Here is a 9,613-nt window from a genome sequence, read left to right as displayed (position 1 = left end):
TGTAAGTACTTCCATTTCCTTTCTTTTGAAAAAAGTACTACTCTACTAGTAGCTAAAGATGTTGGACCACAGATTTGTTTTTGTAAGTCTTCCCTGTGATAACTAAGCTTGTCTTTATACTTCAACAATTTCACTGTTTTTTTTTTTCTGTATTGAAATAATCAGTGATTACTTCGTGAATAAAGTGTTACCCACATTTTCAAGAGGAAAGACAAGTGCCAGAGAGGGATAAGAATGCCCTAAAGGCACCCTCTAAAAAAGAAGAGTGGATCAGTCATTTCTTCTAATGAATCTCTCTCAGAGATCATACCATTTTTAAGCTGCTGGACAATTCCTCAACATTGTTGCCCACCTTTAGGGGTAAATTATCTTCAGGCTTTGCACAGGAGTCAGCAATATGAATGGGGGATTGTCCATCTTAGTGCAAGGTGAAAGGGGATCCCCAGAGCACTACTGAAGACCTCATATTGCTCCTGGGTTCTCCCAGATGTGTGTCATTGGGACAAGGTCCTTCTGACTCTTGGGTGTTTCCAGTGTCTCCATCTGCCAGTGAGAAAAAACATAGCACTTTTCTCCCCAGCAAACAGCTCTACTGAGTTGCAGACATTTTCCAAAGTTTGCTTCAACCAGCAACAATCTATTATAGGCAATTTCTAATACAAATTAATTCCTCTGTAAGACCCTGAACTACATGACACAAACTATTTTGTTTCCTGTTTTAAAATAAATGCTTTGCTTTTGGCTTTAAATGAAGAGAATGCTGAGAAAGATACTTCCTCAAGCAATTATGCATTGATGCAAATTGCTGCTAAGGTGAAAACAGCAGCAGCCACTTGCCAAGAGAAGAAAAAATGCTATTTCTCCTTTCGTTTTTAAAATGCTGAGGCAGCAGCAGGTGTGTAACAGCTTCAAAAGCATGAAATTCAAGCATTAAAATGCTGTCTGAAAGCTGTATTGGTTTGTCCCACTCATCTAACTATAGCCAGACTCCTGCAATCTTTCTTTCTTAAAGTTGATTTGCAAATAGGATTCAGAGAACTCCATTAACTCTAGAATAATATACAGAGCAATGTACCAAGCACTGTGTCAAGGCTGAAAAGGGGTACTTGTATAGACTTGAAACTTCATTTTTTCTTATTTTGTTTTCTTTCTGCAACAACAGAGACATGGATCACTGCTCTCCTCCCTGTGTGATGGCGCCAGCATGCTCTCTGCCTTGTAGTTAACATCGTATCCACCTTGGAAAATTGCTGGAGCATACTGCTGACCCATGAGAGTCAGGCAGGTGGTGGCTTATTAGTGTTTGCACTCCATCAGTTTGCACTTTGTTTACTGAAGCATTAGTCGTGCAAATGCTGCTCTCATATTTATCATTTTAATCATTACACTAACCCCACTAAAAATGAATACAACTAAGTGACATAAATGAATAGGCAGATTCATATACGTCAACTCCCATTAGTTTTATAAATGATCCACATAAGAAAGACTTTCGGCATTTTTTTTAAGGAGGGATTTGGTGATACTTTTAGTGTTATTTCAGCTGACTGAGCTGGAAATTTATCCAATTAAACAAACAAGCCACAAAGATGTCACATTTTCTGCGCAGCTGCTATTCTGTGGTTATTTATGATTTTTTTTTTTGCATGAGTGTTTTTAGTTCTTTACATGGTCTAATTCTGTAATCATTAGCTGTTACTGTTGCTTTCAGAACAGCACACATAAGGCATGCTGCTTAGGTTCTGTATCCTGATAGTATCTTAAAGGTTTATAAATCAAGATAGTCTGTATACAATAACAAATAGTGAGTTAAAGAATGACTTCCTCCCCCAGTACAGCCCCCCCCACCTTCACTCTTTCAAAATTTAGTAAACTTGCTAGAATAGTATCTACAGATATTCGAAGTCCTAGGTCAGCTTGAAAACTGCCATGCAGAAGAATGATACTATCACTGAAGCTACAGAGAAATCTCATAACACAAACATATGCCTTTTTTTTTTATTATTCTCAAACATAAAAGTTAAATGATACCGAAGTTTCTCAGCTCCTCTCCTACAGTTGCCAAAACAATGTTTACTGTGTGGACTAACAAATCTTAAAGCTGCGCTTCATGCAGTTGTACTACTGCTCGTTGACTGTTGAGTGTTATGTTGGCATAATCCAGGGCTGAAGGCCCTGACATTTCCAGACAGTAGAACCAGAAGAGAAATTAAAGAGGATTGCAATACTCTTAATTTTTACTTAACAATGTGATCTCCCTTAACTGTGTATTAGACCAGACACTTACCTAAAGTTTCTGTAGCACTTGACTTCACTTAAACTGAGTTTTATCTCTGCCCTTCTACTAAAATATGCTCAGCAGTGTATACAGAAATTTCATAACCTATTCCCACCTCTTATTTTCCTCTCAGTTGCGAAAGACAAATGGGAGGAAAATAAAATTCCAAACCTTTCTGCACTCAGCATTGATTTACCCTTCTTGGGCAAAAGAGACACAGAAGACATTTTTTCAGTGCCTTCTTACACCCTAGCTTTTGGTTATTTCTGGGTGGTGAAAAAAAGAGAGAGACTGAGGTAAATAAAATTGATTTTCTTCTGTTATTTTTCCTCCAATGTTTGCTTTTTGTTTGTGACTGAAGAAAAGGATGGCAGGACACAACAATCTTTTTTTTCCATGAAAAACAAAACCAGTGAGAGAGAAGGTAGGCTTCCCACTGTGCTTATTTTTGCCATGTATCTCAGCTATCTGAAGTGCTGGATAATAGTGGCACATGTATATTAATACTATATATCTTACTGCATGGCATTTAACGCAGATTAGAAATGGAGGTAAAGAAAACTCTTTTGAAATAAAAAATAAATACGATAGAAGAAAAGCTTGAGTATTTTTTTTTTTCTTGGAAGTGTCAGTATTCGTTTTATTTCATCTCAATTTAAATAGAAGAAGCCAAAGCCTTAAAAAAAAAAAAAGGCTATTGAAATTATACTTTAATCAGCATTAACCAATATTGGCTCAGATTATAGCCAAACAAGGGTGAGGAATATTTGGTCCTTTTATATTTTTAAAATTTAAATAGGAAACATAAAGAAAAAAGTAGATATGTGTATGTATATATATATATATATATATATGCGCATAAGTGTGTATGTGTGTATATAAACACACATATGGATAATGCTTTTTAAAAAAATCTTTAAAAGTCTTTCTTTGGCAAGGAGTACCAGAGGTGTGTTAGTGGCCTAGAAACCTTTGAGGAAGGCTAGTTAAAGCAGTCCAAAACTGTGTGAGGGTCAGAGGTGCCTTCCAAGCCCAACTATCCTGTGATTTGTGCTAATTATTGAACAAGATAGATGCTCAGGAATCCAGTGCTCAAACGTACTCCTTCACTCTGATTTTTAAGCATTATAAATTAATTCTCAGTGTCCAAGAGATTTGAAATTTATGATGACACACAAGTCTTGAAGAGGATCCCTTCCACGGCCCACCTCACCTCCACCTGTAACCACATTCAACAGGTATGAGGCCCTGGAACTTGCGGATCAGATAGAGGAGGCCTTGAACCAAGGCCCGTCTACGGGGCTGTCTACAGAGAGGCAGCCTGGTCCATGCTGCAAGGCTACTCCCCCTAAAGCGAAAACGAACACCTGGAAGAAGCGGCGGGTGATCGTCATGGGTGACTCCACGCTACAGGGCACAGAGGCACCGATGTGTAGACCGGACCCCTCATCCAGAGAGGTCTGCTGCTTGCCAGGGGCCCGAATAAAGGATGTCACAGACAGGCTCCCAAGGCTTGTTCAGGAGTCTGACTACTATCCTCTGGTACTGTTTCATGTGGGCGCTAATGATGCCATGGGGAAAACGAGGGATATCAAGCAAGACTTCAGAGCCCTAGGGATGGCCATCAAAGGTACAGGTGCCCAGGTGGTGTTCTCCTCTATCCTGTCAACGAGGGGAATGGATTCAAGGAGGAGAAGGCGGATATGGCAGATTAACAACTGGCTGCGCCGCTGGGCTTGGCAACAGGGTTTTGGCTTCTATGACCATGGGTCTCTGTTTGATGACCATCAGCTAGTGGGGAATGATGGGACCCATCTTAGCAAGAGGGGCACATGTCTCTTTGCCAAAAAGCTGGCCAACCTGGTTAGGAGGGCTTTAAACTAGGCAAGAAGAGGGAAGGGGAGTGTCACACAGACACGGCAAGCAGTACCGCGCAGCCTAGGTCAGATGGTGTCCAGTGGGAGTATGCTAGTGGGGAAGTGAGGATAGGAAATGATCACGGAGGGTCCTCTTCCACCCCTCCTGGGAAAGCTGCAGGCTCGGTTGCTTCCCTGAAATGCCTGTACACCAGTGCGCGAAGCATGGGGAATAAGCAGGATGAACTGGAGATCTGTGTGTGGTCCTGGCATCATGATCTCATTGGTATCACAGAGACGTGGTGGGATAGCTCGCACGACTGGAGCGCTGCCATGGAAGGCTATGTGCTCTTTAGGAAGGACAGGCTGGAAAGGCGAGGTGGTGGAGTTGCTCTTTATGTGAGAGAGCAACTGGAATGCATGGAGCTCAACCTGGGAGTGGAGAATGAGCAAGTTGAGAGCTTGTGGGTAAGGATTAGAGGGCAGGCTAATGTGGGAGACACTGTGGTGGGTGTCTGCTACAGGCCACCTGACCAGGACGAGGAGGTTGATGAGGCCTTCTATAGACAGCTGGATATTGCCTCACGGTCACAGGCCCTGGTTCTCATGGGGGACTTCAACTACCCCGACATCAACTGGAAGGACAACACAGCCAGGCACAAGCAGTCCTGGAGGTTCCTGCAGAGCGTCGACGATAACTTTTTGACGCAGGTTGTGGAGGAGCCGACGAGGAGAGGTGGGCTACTGGATCTTGTGCTATCAAATAGGGAGGGCCTTGTAGGAGATGTTAAGGTGGGGGGTAGCCTCGGCTGCAGTGACCATGAGTTGGTGGAGTTCAGGATCCAACGAGGAGGAGGCAGGGCTGTAAGTAGCCTTGCAACGATGGACTTCAGGAGGGCCAACTTTAGCCTCTTCAGAGACCTCCTCGGAAGAATCCCATGGGCTAGAGCTCTAGAAGGTAGGGGGACCCAAGAGAGCTGGTTAGTTTTCAAGCAGCACTTCCTCCATGCCCAGCAACAGTGCATCCCTATGTGTAAGAAGTCAGACAGAGAGGGCAGGAGACCTGCGTGGATGAGCAAGGAGCTTGTGGCAATGCTCAAGCAGAAGGCGGTGGTATACAGAATGTGGAAAAAAGGACAGGTCCCCTGGGAGAAATACAGGAATGTAGTCAGGGAATGCAGAGATGAGACAAGGAAAGCTAAGGTGTGGTTGGAACGCAATCTGGCAAGGGACGTTAAAAATAAGAAGAAAAATTTCTTCAAATACATTAACAGCAAAAGGAAAATCAGGGAAAACGTGGGTCCGCTGGCGGATGGGATGGGCACCCTGATTACAAATAACACAGAAAAAGCAGAGTTGCTGAATGGCTTCTTTGCTTCGGTGTTTACCAAGGGCAGCCCATTAGAGCCCCAGGCCCTAGGGACAAGAGAAGAAGCCGGTGGAGAGGAAGACTTGCCCTGGGTAGAGGAAGATTGGGTCAGAGAGCACCTAAGGAACCTCAATACCCACAAATCTATGGGCCCTGATGGGATGCACCTCAGAGTGCTGCGTGAGCTGGCAGAGGTCATAGCTAAGCCGCTCTCCATCATCTTTGAAAGATCCTGGAGAACGGGGGAGGTGCCGGAAGACTGGAAGAAGGCCAATGTCATGCCAGTCTTCAAAAAAGGCAAGAAGGAGGACCCAGGCAACTACAGGCTAGTGAGCCTCACCTCCGTCCCCGGAAAAGTGATGGAACGGCTCATACTGGCCGTTGTCTCCAGGCACATGGAGGACAAGAAGGTGCTCAAGAGTAGTCAGCATGGATTCACCAAGGGGAAATCATGCTCGACTAACCTGATAGCCTTCTATGATGAAATGACCAGCTGGATAGATGAGGGGAGAGCGGTGGATGTCGTCTATCTCGACTTCACCAAGGCTTTTGACACCGTCCCTCACAACATCCTCCTGGGCAAGCTCCAGAAATGTGGGATAGATGAGTGGACAGTGAGGTGGATTAGGAACAGGCTGGATTGCAGGACCCAGAGAGTGGTGATCAGCAGTGCAGAGTCTAGTTGGAGGCCTGTAGCTAGCGGGGTCCCCCAGGGGTCAGTCCTTGGTCCAGTCCTGTTCAATTTATTCGTCAATGACCTGGATGAAGGCACAGAGTGCTCCCTCAGCAAGTTTGCTGATGACACGAAACTGGGAGGAGTAGCCGATACCCCAGAGGGCTGCGCTGCCATCCAGAGGGACCTGGACAGACTGGACAACTGGGCGGTGAAAAAACTCATGCAATTCAACAAGGCCAAGTGCAAGGTTCTGCACCTGGGGAGGAATAACCCCAGACACCAGTACAGGCTGGGGATTGACCTTCTGGAGAGCAGCTCTGCCGAGAAAGACCTGGGTATCATGGTGGATGATAAGTTGACCATGAGGCAGCAGTGTGCCCTCGTGGCCAAGAAGGCCAATGGGATCCTGGGATGCATTAAGAAGAGCGTCTCCAGCAGTTCGAGGGAGGTGATCCTGCCCCTCTACTCAGCCTCGGTGAAGCCACATCTGGAGTATTGTGTCCAGTTCTGGGCTCCACAGTATAAGAGAGATGTGGAGCTGCTGGAGAGAGTCCAGCGCAGGGCCACAAGGATGACCAGGGGCCTGGAACATCTGCCCTACGAGGAGAGGCTGAGGGAGCTGGGCCTGTTCACCCTGGAGAAGAGAAGGCTGAGAGGGGATCTAATCAGTGTAATCAGGGGATCTAATCATATAAGTACCTCAAGGGAGGGAGTGCAGAGGATGGTGCTGGTCTCTTTTCAGTGGTGGCCACTGACAGAACTAGAGGTAATGGCCACAAACTGAAGCACCAAAAGTTCCATAGGAACTTAAGGAAAATTTTTTAACAGTGAGGGTGACAGAGCACTGGAACAGGCTGCCCAGAGAGGTTGTGGAGTCTCCTTCTCTGGAGATCTTCAAAACCCGCTTGGATACAGTCCTGTGCCACGTGCTTTAGGTGACCCTTCATGTGCAGGGGGGTTGGACTAGATGATCTCTAGAGGTCCCTTCCAACCCTAAGCATTCTATGATTCTAGGAGGTGATATACATGCACAAGTATACATACCTGTGATATACATACCTGTTTGCTAGGGCTGCGAGATGGAAGCCTAAGAAGGCTGGGCTTCACAGCTTTTGATATCATCAGCACACTATTTATGGATACAAACAGTCTTTGTTTAGATATGCTAATAAATTAATTTGATTGCTAAGGGAAAGTACAGAACAGATAGTTGCTTTATACAATGATCTTTGAAACCTTATTAGAACTTGACTGAAACAATTCATAAATCCACCCTATTCATTTGCCATCTAAGCTGGAAATAGAGACTATACTGTATTAGCGGATGTGACTATATTCCATTCCCATATTGGTCTGAAATTTGTCTACTGCCAGTACCTTTATCAGCATCAATCTCTATCCTATTTCTTGATTTTTGTGGAGAAGAAGTTATGATTTCCTTCCAGACTGATATATTTCAACAAATGCCTGGTTGGAATGATGGGGGCACCTGAATTCCTCACAGCACTTCAGTGCATCCCTATGGATAGGCTGATGCAGCCTGAGATTACCAGACAAAACTGTCAAATTTCACCTGTGGAAAGCAATAATCTGTCTTGGTATTCCAGATATTCAATTTGATGCTGAAAATATTTTCTTTGGTTACTTTTGTGGATATCTGGGCCCCAAACGCATGCCTTAAAGCTCCAGATGGCACGATGGAGTCTAATGACCCCTACATGGAAAGCAAATAATATAAATGAATATCTTGTAGTTGGCTTTAAATAAATATTTTCTGGCCTTTATTCCCTCTGTCTTTCTGTCTCTTTGTTTTTTTATTATTCACAAGGAGCTTTGTCATCTGCCAACCAACCTAAACAAATCAAAACAAGCCTGTATAGCTTTTCTTACAACTACAGTAAATGACCTGTTTCAATTACTTTTTCCCCCTTTTCTAAAAGCCTTAGCATGAGCGATGACAAATCATCCCCCCTTCTCCACCCCGCAAAAAAATAAACCACTCATGGTTTACTACTGTATTCTCTAGGCTTGAAACAGATGCCAAAATGAAGTCTGCTCAATGATGCATGAAGGTCTTAGGCTGCAAGCATGAGTAATACCCTCAAGCACTTACACCCAAGCACCCTACAAGGTGTTTTCCAAAACAAGAAAGAAAAACACCGCTGCCCTCATATTCCAGTAATTTAAACAACATTTTAGTTGGTTATTTTTTGCCACACTTATGCTAAGACTATGTCAAAAATATTTACCAGTGTAAGACAGGCCATTGTTTTTTTCCAGAAAGACACTGTAAATTCATAAAAGAGCAATTCAGACGGTTCTCTTTTTAAGATCGTAGTCACGAAGGAAAAAGAGCCATCTTGTGTTTAGATAAATGTAAATTTTGTTGTATTGCATTTCCAGTGCAGGCAGATCCTCCTAAGTTCTTTTCAAGCCAGTGAGCACTTGCATTGTCCAAGATGATTCTTTCCTAACGCTTAGCAAACTAGCATGTTACACAAATCCATCCTGCTCAAAAATCAGAAGGCATGATATAAACAAGCTTAGCTTTGGTTGTGGGGAAAAAAAAAAAAAAAGACATTGGAGCCAAATACAGAATGTCTTTTATCTAGGGTGGTTGTTCAGCTCTATGCTCTATAAACTGTAAAACTGTGCTTCCAGATATGAATCCACCTTCAAAAATAAAACAACTGTCACATTTTTTCCTTCCTGTTTTTACAAGATTTCTTTCTGATTATAAAACTATTGTAAACAGATTTCAGTTATTTGAGTCTAAATCTCCAACAATTCTTCAATAGAAATAATTTTTGGAAGACAAGAATTTGCTATTATCAACTTGCTAGTTTGAACATTGTTGACTATTCCTCTCTTGATCAGTGCAATCTCAGTGCTGGCCATTGATACTGGCTAGAAGAGATTCAAGCTTCATTTTCTGCTGAATGAAGAATTAAATGCCCTTTGTTCTGGTTTTTGATATGAAAGCAAAATAAAACTCTACAGCCAAAGCAATTTTTATTTGTGGGGATACAAAAAAAGAAAGTCATTTTTATTGCTGACTAACACTTCTCTCTCACTTTAGAAAACAAGAAGACAGACATTTGGGACACTGTAATCCTGTGTGTGAGTACAGCCAACATTCTTTTCCACAAGCTCCTCCCAGCACCATGGCACAGCCCTGCTGTGGGCACTGTTACATGTGCTGCTTGTAAAACAGGGCCTGCAGAGGTCCTGCAAGGATTCCTCAAGACACAACCCTAATTGTTTCTAGGTTAAATAAATTAATTTTAATTTAAAAGTAAGCAGTATACATTATTCATTCCTCGGCTACATTATAAGTTCATTGGCTGCTACTATCTACTAACATATTTCCTTTTTTAACTATTAGAGATATTACCTTAACAGTTCTTTCTGTCTCACAAAATAGTTTCTGCAGT

Source organism: Tinamus guttatus, unplaced genomic scaffold (genome assembly GCF_059628265.1).
Source record: "Tinamus guttatus ecotype Peru unplaced genomic scaffold, ASM5962826v1 Tinamus_guttatus_pri_ptg000145l, whole genome shotgun sequence".
NCBI classification, from domain to species: Eukaryota; Metazoa; Chordata; class Aves; order Tinamiformes; family Tinamidae; genus Tinamus; species Tinamus guttatus.
This window is presented reverse-complemented; position numbering follows the sequence as displayed.